This window comes from Pipistrellus hanaki, assembly GCF_964339955.1.
Source record: "Pipistrellus hanaki genome assembly, chromosome: 3".
NCBI classification, from domain to species: domain Eukaryota; kingdom Metazoa; phylum Chordata; class Mammalia; order Chiroptera; family Vespertilionidae; genus Pipistrellus; species Pipistrellus hanaki.
The window spans coordinates 146,510,424-146,522,451 of record NC_140505.1 but is presented as its reverse complement, the minus strand read 5'-3'; the positions used below and the strand labels follow the sequence as shown (position 1 = coordinate 146,522,451).

The following is a 12,028-nucleotide window of genomic DNA, read 5'->3' as shown; positions in this document are numbered from 1 at the left end:
AATCCTTTTTTAAAAAAATAAAAAAAAAATGTATCATGCTAACCATTCTCAGCTAAGGCAGTCACTTTTAGGTAAATGACATTTCTAAATTAAGAAAGCAAAAATAAGAACGCCTTGTGTGCTTACATGTTAACTATTCACAATATAGTTGTTGACATACTTATTCTATAAAATAAAAATAAAAGACACAACTCATGCTGAGTGAAAAGAGAATCTTGGTCCAAGTTGCCAAAGTTGCTTTAGAAAAGCAACCAATCAGGTATCTGTCACAAACGGGGTTCTCTGGGAAACAGCCTGAGACTGAGCTTAATGGGCAGAAAGTTTATGAGGGAGTGCTCTTAGGACCCACACTTGAGGAAGGGAGAAAGAGAAGCTCTACCAGAAAGAGAGAGAAGCTGGGCTATGACATAGTCTCAGTGAAGGCCTTGGCCAACCCCAGTGGGAGTTCCAAGCCTGTGAGGCCCTTTGGAGCTGTCTTGAGTAAGGCTGAGGGGGCAGATATTTTACCCCCATACTGGATGCTGCCTGCTATGGGAGGAGAGTATGGCCTTTGGCGGATCAACTTTCTGGGCCTGAGACACTCCATAAGAGGGAAGAGGAGTAAGAGCATCTGCCAGCAGCAATTCTCGCAGCAGTCCTAGGGGACATGGACTGTCCCTTGGTGCTCTCTGTCGTATATACTTCAAGTACCCCTTATAATTTCCGCATCATATAGCACTGAATACTCAATAAAAGTAAATATAAATGTAAATGCAAGAAATTTTTGAGAAGATTCTTTCTATACACACACAACCTAGTGTTCTCATGTCATAAAGACAGATAAATAGAAAAGATTCCAGGGTTCTCTTTGTCCTGACTTCTCTGACTCCTGAACATGAAAAACTAGAATGGAAGAATTTGAATCTCATTTTCTTTGCTTTCTATTCCCTTCTTTAGTGAAGCAGCACAATTAAAAGAAGTCCGGGGAGGGGGGGGGGAGAGACGGGGGAGGTAACAAGAGACCAAGGTCACGATACATTCTTGAACAGGGGAGAGTTCATAGTAACCTATCCATATAAATAAAAGTAGCTAAATGTTCTCACCTTTATGATGTGAGGTTAAGGGATGAGGAGGCAAAGCAGGCAGAGGTAGAGGGGAGAATGGGGAGCATCGGAGGTGTGCCTGCTGAGGAAGATTACAGGGGTGGGGGACAGAAGAAAAATGACTGAATACCTCTTTATGCCCATCTCTGGGTCATGTGTTTGCATGTTGCCTGTTTCGGCTTCACAGCAATCTTTGAGACAGATACTATTATCCTAAAATTTCAGAGGGAGGATATGAAGGGCAGAGAGATGTAACTTGTCAAGGTTTCACAGGCTGGATTTCAAACTCAGATCTGTCTGCTCCCAATAACTGTTTCTATCATGTGCTATACATATGAGGGATAGAATGGGACAAAACAATCAAAAATCATTCCTCCATGTGAGCATAACTCTATCACTCAGTGGTTTAATGAAAATTTACTGAGTGCTTACCAGGCACTTTACTAGTTGTGGGGGATTAAAAAGACATGAGTTGCAGTCATGAAGATTCACCGAGCTTATCAGTCCCATTAATTATTAGGGTGTTGGTTTTACCATTTTGCTCCTTTACAAGTGTCAAAGTAACTGGAATAGTTATCCAATTAATTTCTTTGATATTCTTCACCAAGTTATCTCAGTGCATGTCAAGCTGGCACCTGAAACAGAGGATGTACCCTGAGATGGATTTCTGGAGATAAAAGGGAAATATGTTCTCAAGAACTGGCAACCGGTTTTTCTAATGGGGGCAAATGAAAGAATGTGGTTTTAGGGGAGTGAAAATGTGCAGTAAGAGGGGCATTCCTGAATTGTTTGTTGATTTTAATGAAGAACCTAAAATTGCAAGTTAGATGCCATTCGTTGTTTTTTCTGTTTGTTTGTTTCATTTGGTATAGGATCCTAGTTACAAGCATGGACTTTGCTACTGAATATACCCAATTTTAGTTTGTCTACATGCAAGATGCATTTGGGGGCAGTGACTTAGCTTCCTTACTCTTGAGTGTTACGGAGCGAGTCCCCAAGAGATGGACCACTGAAGCCAATTTGATTAAGCCAGCAAGAATTTCTTACAGATTCAAATCCGGGCTCAAACCGTGGCTGACGCAGCAGCTGGCAAACACCCAGGTAAGAGCCCCAATGGAGGGGCAGTCCCTCCAGAGCGCTCACACAAAAACACAGACAAACACACACCTACCGCAGCCAATCAGACTCTCCGGATCAGGGTCTCTCATGGTCCTTGCTGGGGATCCCAGACGAATTCGTGATCCCCAAGGACCACCAGGGAGCCGAGTCCGATGCAATAAACAAAAGAGCCTTTTCCATGCTAGCATGGGCTCTGTCCCACTCATGCCGGCAGCATGGCAGAAGAGAGTGAATTTCGCCCAGTCCAGGGATTTTACTCAGGTCGGTGGTGATGTGACTGCCTCAGCTAACCCTGATTGGCCCCTCAGGACAAAGGATTGGCCTTCCTTATCTGTTCCTAAATCCTAAAGACTAAATTCTAAAGACGGGACAGCCCGAAGGGTCGGTTCCCAGTCACACCACGCTGGACATTGGAATGTGGCCCTATCTTGCCCATAATACAAAAGCAGAACTCAGAGGTTAATCTCCAAAGGTTATCTATAGTTTCTACCCCTGAAGCTACTGAGTCAGTGGGAGTCAATCTCCTGTAACTACCCTATTGTTTAAGCAAGTAATCGAAGGTCGAAGTCAGATAGCAAGGTTAAAATTCAAACAGCAGTTTTTACCCAACTATGATTGCTACCATATTTCATTGAGTATCTTCCGTTGCAAAACAGGGATAAAAATAGTAAGCTAACTTATCTGATTGTTGTGTGGACTCCATGAGATACAAGCTTAAACAGGGCCTGACAGTGCTTAGCATGATTAGTTCTGTTAAGAACTTAGTATTCTTTACTTGAACACTTTTTTAACTCTGTTTTATATTTAATATGGGAGACAGTAAAGTCTGGTTATTTTAAAAATAGTCTCTGGCACCGAAACTGGTTTAGCTCAGTGGTAGAGCGTTGGTCTACAGACTGAAAGGTCCCGGGTTCGATTCCGGTCAGGGGCATGTACGTTGGTTGCGGGCACATCCCCAGTAAGGGGTGTGCAAGAGGCAGCTGGTCGATGTTTCTCTCTCATCGACGTTTCTGGTTCTCTATCTCTCTCCCTTCCTCTCTGTAAAAAAATCAATAAAATATATTAAAAAAAAAAAAAAAAAAAAGTCTCTGGAACCAGGCAGTCTGAGTTCAAACCCAGGCTCTGCTGTGTGCTGACTGCCTGACTTTGGACAAGTTACTTAACCACATCATCCCTCAGTTTCCTTCTGCAGAGTTGAGATGTTAACTACTACTAATGGTGTTGTTGTGAAGATTGAGTTTGTGTAAGTAAAGCCTCCAAAGCATCACCATATAGGAAGAACCATGAGACTAACATCATTATCATCATCATCATCATCATCATCATCATCATCGCCATCATCAGCATCAATGGCTCAGATTATTAGACATGTGCTCCTCTAGATCCATCGACATAGCAAAACACACAAGTCCTCAGATATTACACAACACACTGGTATACACACACACACACACACACATACACACACACTACACACACACACACACACACACACACACTACACACACACACACACACACACACACACACCAGCTACAAACAATCCAAGCTGCTGCAGACCTAGGGAGACCGGCAATGCATTCTTCCCCTGCTGAGCTTCCCTGGGGAGGGGAGCGGATTTCTGTAACCAAATCTAAGCGCAAGATAAGACGGGAGGACAAAACTGCTGGGGCACAGCCACCCTGAGGCCAAAGGGCAACCCCGGTGCCCTCCTCACCTCCCTTATCAGCTTATATTTCTTCCTTCTGCTACTCCCATCCAACTCTGCCCCCAGGGCCTCTCCTGTGCCGGGTCCCAGATTTCAGTGATTTTTACCAGTGAGCCAGCTAAAGTATGAACTCTAATTAAGGTATTTGCTGATAACCTCAGGCACGAAACCTCTCATTTTTTACAGGAGGAAAGGTCAGTGCCTGCTTTGTTGCTTCCACTCTTCATGCCTCCCCTTTCTCCTTCATATCTGTCGGAAGGGGTCGGAGGGTATGGCGAGAGCCCACATCAGTGGAGCACTGGGACCCATCTCCTCTACCTGCTGCTCCTCTGGAGGTGCTAGGGTATATGTGCAAGGTGTGCTGGACACTTCAGCTGTACTGATCCCTTCCCAGACTGAGTCAAACAAACCAAGGGTTGCATTTTCAGTTTAGGGAGTGTTGTCTCCATGTATCCGGTCAGTCTCTTTGACTTTTCTCCCACAAGAAACTTTTGCACTTTTAGTTGCAGAAAAAAGAAGGAAGCCACATTGCAAAGAGGGAGAAGAAAGTTTAAGAGAAGGCTTTGACAAGGCCCCTGAAAAGACTAGGCATGCCTTGAGTGAGCCAGTGTCAATGAAGGTGTCAGCTAAAAGAATGAGCAGATAGATCCTGAAAGCATGATTGAAACACAGCATTCCAAGACAGGAAGCTAAAAGTCCCTGATAAGTGGTCTTCTAGCCTCTTGGGGCTATTTATTTTGTTTTCAGGTTATTCTGCTTATCCTTTCTCTGTCCTTCACCACAGAGGGTACCCTCCCCTTCCCTCTGCCACGTGACAGACACTCCAGCTACCCAGTTTCCCCGAAAATAAGACAGTGTCTTATATTAATTTTTGCTCCTAAAGATGCGCTAGGTCTCGCCGAAACCAGTTTGGCTCAATGGTAGAGCGTCAGTCTGCGGACTGAAAGGTCCCAGGTTCGATTCCTGTCAAGGGCATGGACATTGGTTGCAGGCACATCCCCGGTAGGGGGTGTGCAAGAGGCAGCTGGTCGATGTTTCTCTCTCATCGACATTTCTAGCTCTCTATCTCTCTCCCTTCCTCTCTGTAAAAAATCAATAAAATATATTAAAAATAAAAATAAAATAAAATAAAAATAAAGATGTGCTAGGTCTTATTTTCAGGGGATCTTATTTTTCCATGAAGAAGAATACAGCACACATTTATTGTTAAATGAAAATAAAGGAAATTTATTACCTGTATATGGTACGGTAGTACGGTAGTTGTCAACACAAACCAGACAAACTGTGAATCCTACAGTATCAAAAATTTACTCATTTATTCAATGACAATCATGCCATCGTCTTCTGGAACATCATCATAACAATCCAATTCCTGAATTTCCTGGTGAATTTCTTGTGACTCCATTTCTTTCAGAATCAGTGGACCAAATCTCTCATGTTTAGCAATAGCATTCTGAGACAGAGCCTGGGGGGGGGGGGGGGCTTATTTTCGGGGGGGATGCCTTATATTTCACTCAGAAGGAAACCTGTAAGTAGGTCTTATTTTCGGAGGATGTTTTATTTTCGGGGAAACACGGTATTTGGGAGAAGCTACAGAGAATTCTCTCTGTAGCCACCACCGCCTTCCACCACTGCAATCTGTCTCATCTTCTCTTCCTCAGTGTATTTCTAGTTCCCTTGATCATTCCCTATATATGTATCGACATTATGTCCTGCACTTAAAATTTTCACATATGTGATTTTGCTCCCTTTGGCTATTCCACTGTCAGAGTAGGTATATCCCAGATTTTGTTTAGAGAAGTTGTTGCTGTGAACCACCAGGCTATTCATTCGAATTCTTCGATTCAAACCCCTGATGTTGCTTTCTTCCTCTCCCTTCAGCCCATTACAGCTTCCTAAATATTTTCCAGAGGTGTCTGTAAAAGTTGCTGACCTCTAAAGAACTCTAAACATTATCCTAAGGTGCTGATAGACATGGAATACAGGAGTGACCAGATTGTGTTAAAAGGTGATACAAGCAATAAATCTTACGTGGTGAAAGGGAGTGCAGAATTAGAGACTAAAATTAATATAAAAGAGGAAAGATGTATCCAGTCAAATTTATACCTGACATCCCTTAAAACTTTGGGTCTTTCTGTTTCTCGATAAGTATTTGTCTTCAGTAGATTTTGTTTTTCCAACTCTTTATTAATTAACCTTTTCATGGTCCTCCATTAATTCTTCAATTTCTTTCTTGAGAATATCTACTCAACCCTTGCTGCTCAAAAACCAGCAGTGTCCGCATCACATGGGAGCTTGTTAGAAATGCAGAATCCAAGTCCCTACTTCAGACCTACTGAATCAGAATCTGCTTTGAAACACATCCCTAGTTGATTATGAGCACTCTGAGAAGCACTGTGTTCAACCATCATAGCCACCTGTAAATACACCATGCTTCTTTGTCAATGGGTGGAAAAATCTTAAAGTAATAATGCTTTGTTCCAAAATTCTACCAACATGTATCAATCATTTTATCCTTTACTGGATGCATGAGGTTTTTATTTTTATTTTTTATTTTTATTTTTTTATTTTTTTATAAAAGGTGAGTTAAACTTAGGGATGTTTAAGATGTGGTTGATGTTCTTCAAGTCCAGGGATAGAGTACTTCACTATACTTTTAGGAGAAGATGGAGATATAAATCTTTGCCTTGAGATTTAAAAGGTAATAAAGAAAAGGAAGGGGCATAAGCAGAATAAAAAGTAATTTCAGGACTTGAGCCAATAAGACAGATAGACTTGGAATGGCCAGACTGATTGCAATGAGAATGAGTGAACAGCCACACCCCAATACTCATGACTGGAAAGCTCAAATAATGTGGGCACAGTTTTCAGAATATTTTGTGGACAGTTGAGCTAAGAAGTGTGGCTACCAAGGATGTTGCCATTTTTAAAAGAAGTTGTAAAGGATGGACTGGAACTTTTTCAAGCTTCGGTTTTCCCATCTGTGAAATAAAGTGTCATTTCTAGTGTGCATCTTGTTGTAAGGAATAAAAGTAAGCCTTGTAGGACACAGACAATAGGGAGGTGAAAGCCTGGGGTGGGGCCAACTGGAGGGGCCAACGGGGGGGGGGAGAGGGGGGCATATGTAATACTTTCTACAATAAAGGTTTATTTTTAAAAATAAAAATTAAATTAAATTCACAAAAAAAAAAAAAAAAATTAAACAACACAAAGAGCTTAGACCAGGGTCAGCACATAGGAAGCACTCAATTGGCACAGAGGAGCTGTAAGTATTCTTGTGTGGGGCCTGAGAGACTGAAAATGGAGAAAGCATCTGGAAAGCTCCTCCAGTGGCCATCGTAATAGAAACAGTGATCGGGGCTCACTGTGTGCTGGGCACTGCTCTAAAAGCACCTTACAGAAAGTAACACCCGTCCTCATTATCCCCATTCGTCAGAGGGACTCGGCTTTCCGCGCTACGCAGGGAGGGCTCCATACGGCGTTGTTCTCGGTTCCCACGTAACTTAAAGGGAAACTTCACAATGTCCGGAGCGTTTGATGTCCTGCAAATGAAGGAGGAGGATGTCCTCAAATTCCTTGCAGCAGGAACCCACTTAGGGGGCACCAACCTTGACTTCCAAATGGAGCAGTACATCTACAAGAGGAAAAGCGATGATCTACATCATCAATCTGAAGAGAACCTGGGAGAAGCTTCTGCTGGCAGCTCGGGCCATTGTTGCCATTGAAAACCCAGCTGACGTCAGTGTCATATCGTCCAGGAATACTGGCCAGCGAGCTGTGCTGAAGTTTGCTGTTGCCACTGGAGCCACTCCTATTGCCAGCCGCTTCACCCCTGGAACCTTCACCAACCAGATTTAGGCAGCCTTCTGGGAGCCAAGACTTCTGGTGGTGACTGACCCCAGAGCTGACCACCAGCCTCTCACAGAGGCATCTTATGTTAACCTGCCCACCATTGCTCTGTATAACACAGACTCTTCTCTGTGCTACTTGGACATTGCCATCCCTTGCAACAACAAGGGGGCTCACTCAGTGGGTCTGATGTGGTGGATGCTGGCCCGGGAAGTACTGCGCATGCGTGGCACCTTCTCCCGGGAACACCCGTGGGAAGTCATGCCTGATCTGTACTTCTACAGAGATCCTGAAGAGATTGAAAAGGAAGAGCAGGCCGCTGCTGAAAAGGCTGTGACCAAGGAGGAGTTTCAGGGTGAATGGACTGCGCCTGCTCCTGAGTTCACTGCTGTGCAGCCTGAGGTTGCAGACTGGTCTGAAGGCGTGCAGGTGCCCTCTGTGCCCATTCAGCAGTTTCTTACTGAAGACTGGAGTGCTCAGCCTGCCACTGAAGACTGGTCTGCAGCCCCCACTGCTCAGGCTACTGAGTGGGTAGCAACAACCACTGAGTGGTCCTAAGCTGTTCTTCCACAAATTCTTAACGGAACGGAAATAAGGTTGATGGAAAATAAACAGTTTCTAAAAAAGAAAGAAAGAAAGAAAGAAAGAAAGAAAGAAAGAAAGAAAGAAAGAAAGAAAGAAAGAAAGAAAGAAAGAAAGAAAGAAAGAAAGGAAGGAAGGAAGGAAGGAAGGAAGGAAGGAAGGAAGAAAGGAAGAAAGGAAGAAAGAAAGAAACTGAGGGACTCGCATAAATGGCCTCCGACAGGATTCAAATGCACACGTGACTTCAAATCTGGTGCTCTCCACCACCAGGCTATCCCACTGCAGGCGTCCCAGGAAAACAGGAGAAGAATAGAACAGAAAGGGAGGATCCCAGCCTGTGTGGCTCAGTAGTTGAGCATCCTCCTATGAACCAGGAGGTCACAGCTCCATTCTGGTCAGGGCACAGGCCCAGATTGTGGGTTCAGTCCTCAGTAGGGGGCTTGCAGGAAGCAGCCAATCAATGAGTCTCTCTCATATCATTGATGTTTCTATCTCTCTCTCCCTCTCCCTTCCTCTCTGAAATATATATATATATATATATATATATATATATATATATATATATATATATTTTTTTTTTTTAAAGTAGAAAAGAAAGGGAGGAGCAAAAGCCCATCTACAAGGCAGAGGTGGCAGTGTGTAAGCAAATAGCAGTGGATAATAGGCAAAGTCCAAAATAACAGCGCTGGGGGGAAAGGCACCGACCAGAGGCTTGTTTTGTTTCTGATTTCTGACTTACCATCCTGGAAAGGTTTGACCAATTGCTTGAATCGTGTTGGAGCCATAAAAAAAAAAATATTTTTAAAAAATAGGATTGTTTTTGCTTTGTGAACAAAGAACACTCAGAACCAACTGGTCATGCACCTGGAGCCATGTGTTCAGTGATTAGCTCTGTACATAGGTGAGCATTTCTCTCAAGTAGCACATATTTAAAGAGCATAAGTGGATTTCTTTCACACTCCATTTAATTTACACTGGGTTTACCTTCCTGCACAGATGGCCTGCTTTTCCTCTTCCTGTGCTTAATTCTCACTGAAGCCGGAGCGTGTTAGATGCCCAGGAGGATTCAGCGGAGGGAAGGGTTACAGGAAGAGGAGTCAGATGGTGCTAACACAACAAAGAGGCAGAACGCTTCCTCAAGTTATGACATTATGCGTAAAGCATTTAAACATATTTTTGCAGCACATTTAAGAAAATGGGAAGATGCAAGTAACGTCAACTGAAAATAAGATAGAAAACTGAGTAATACATTCAGTATAATTCTGGAATGGTGACACTTAACAAGGGTACAGGGGTCTTCAAACTACGGCCCGCGGGCCACATGCAGCCCCCAGGGGAGTCTGATCCTGCCCGCCAGGTTTTTTGGGCAGTGAGCGCAGCCAAGGTGTTACAGTAGGAATTAGTAGTTCATATAGTCCGGCCCTCCAGCTCTCTGAGGGACCGTGATCTGGCCCCCACTTTAAAAAGTTTGAGGACCCCTGGTATAGAATGTATGTTTTATATATGTACGAGTATATCACATATTTTCAAAATCCAGGAATTTATTTAAAAAACATCATTAGTGGTTATTCTGAGTGAAAAGATTTGGGTGCATTTCTTTTATTCTTTAAATTTACTTCCAATTTTCTACACTGAGTACATACTAATTTTATCATAAAAAAAATACCAGACATTTAAAAAAGTAAAGCGACATTTAGAGTTTATGCTTTTTGGTGTTTTGTTTGTTTGTTTGGTTGATTGGTTGGTTGGTTAGGCATTTAAATCTGAATTAAAGTTGTAGTTTCTGCTTAGTGTTTTGCCAGGCGAGGGCAGTATTAGTACCTCAGATTTCTGCAGGTGCGCTGTTGCTGGTATGTTTGCGAGAGCCTTAGGTTCAGGGAAGAGGTGAGGCTCCTCATCCTTCAGCACCTGTCCGTTGTTTAACAGCACTAAGTAGACTTGCTCTTCCTATGAAGTGGGAAAGTAGAGGGACAGAGGAGGGGGTGGTGGTGAGGAAGAGCCTGCCACAGAGCCTTCCTTCCTCTTCAGCATTTTTCAGTGATGACTGCTTCAGGGAAGCAGACAGCTGCAGCCTGCAGCTGTGTATCCAGCTGTGCCTGGCGCAGGGCGGGGGGAGGCGGGGGGGGGGGGCGCTGGATGGTGGGTATGTCAAGGGCCCTGGTGGCTTCTTCGGGAGCATGTAGACTCATAGTAAATATGGTAGAGCGATGGCTACACCGAAACTCTAAGGAATGGGCTTTCTGGCACTATTCAGGAAGTTGAAGTTCTAACCATCCAGGTGTCAGAAAGATCAAGTAAGCCAATGTGCATAAAATTGAAACCCACAAAGCACTATGTTGTTGTGTTTGTGTGAGATTGTATTTCTCTCCTTAAGCTCCAAAACTTTAAAGCTTAATCATCATTACTTTCATGAACAAAGCCAACAACATTTTTTTATTGCTCAGCATAGTTTATAATTCCTGAAACAACAATACAATGACCATAAAGAATGCTTTAGAACAACAAGACAATGATCCATCATTCAAGAACCCAATTATTTCCATTTTGGGACTTTAAAATGTTTATGCTTATATTGTAAGAATAATTAAATTACATTTTTGGGGAAAATATCAACACTAAAATTCCACCCTAAGAAAACAGTCATCAATCCTGTGTATTCTCTTCCAAGTTTCTTCCAGAGGCAAATCTTTGTTTTAAATGGTAGTGAATATAATAATATTAAAAATCTGATTTCCTTTTTCTTTTCTGTTTAACACAATCTTATATAATAAAGAGGTAATATGCAAATTGACCATCATGCCCTAGTTCAAGATGGCCACCCCCATGTGGTCACAAGATGGCCACATCCATGTGGTCACAGGATGGACGCCCCCAGGTAATCACATTATTTGTCTAATAGCTAGTATTATTGCAACTTTGGCTTATAGATTGACATTTTGTTTTCTACATGATTTAAGAGACTAATGCATTTAAAAATTATTAGTTTATGTTTTTGGACACACAATGTATAAAGATGCAATTTTATGACAACTGAAAGGGCTGAGACAGAAATAGTAAGGAGCACAATTTTTGTTTGTTATTGAAGTTAAGGTGATATAAACCCAAATTATAGTGCTATAACTTTAGGATGGTAAATATAATCCTCATGGCAACCACAAAGAAAATAACAACCTAATTAAAAAATGGGCAAAGGACCTGAATAAACATTTCTCCAAAAAATATATTCAAATGGCCAACAAACATCGCTAACCATTATGGAAATGCAAATCCAAATTATTGTACAATGAGATACCACCTCACATCCATTATGCTGGCTACTATTTAAAAATACATTTTATTGATTTTTCACAGAGAGGAAGAGAGAGGGATAGAGAGTTAGAAACATCGATGAGAGAGAATCATCGATCAGCAGCCTCTTGCACACCCCCTACTGGGGATGGATTATGCTGGCTACTATTTAAAAAACAACAGAAAATAGCAAATGTTGGTGAGGATGTGGAAAAACTGGACACTTTGTACATGCTAAAATGGTACAGTTACTGTGGAACATAGTGGCTGTTTCTCAAAAAATTAAAAATAAAGTTTCAATATGACCCAGCAAACCCCATTTCTGAGTGTATACACTCCCAAAAAGTTGAAAGCTGAGTCTTGGGGAGATATTTCTACACACATGTTCAGAGCAGCATTA

General features: G+C 42.4%; 1 long non-coding RNA gene and 1 pseudogene across 2 annotated transcripts in view; both read left to right on the top strand.

The window, feature by feature from the left end:
* The window catches only part of LOC311618919, a 422,988-nt gene that overhangs the window by 12,320 nt on the left and 398,640 nt on the right, over positions 1-12,028 (top strand). The gene's annotated exons all lie outside the window — the stretch shown is intronic.
* Positions 7,362-8,468, top strand: LOC311618799 (small ribosomal subunit protein uS2-like; annotated as a pseudogene). Its single transcript has one exon. The product of its transcript is annotated as a small ribosomal subunit protein uS2-like (transcript).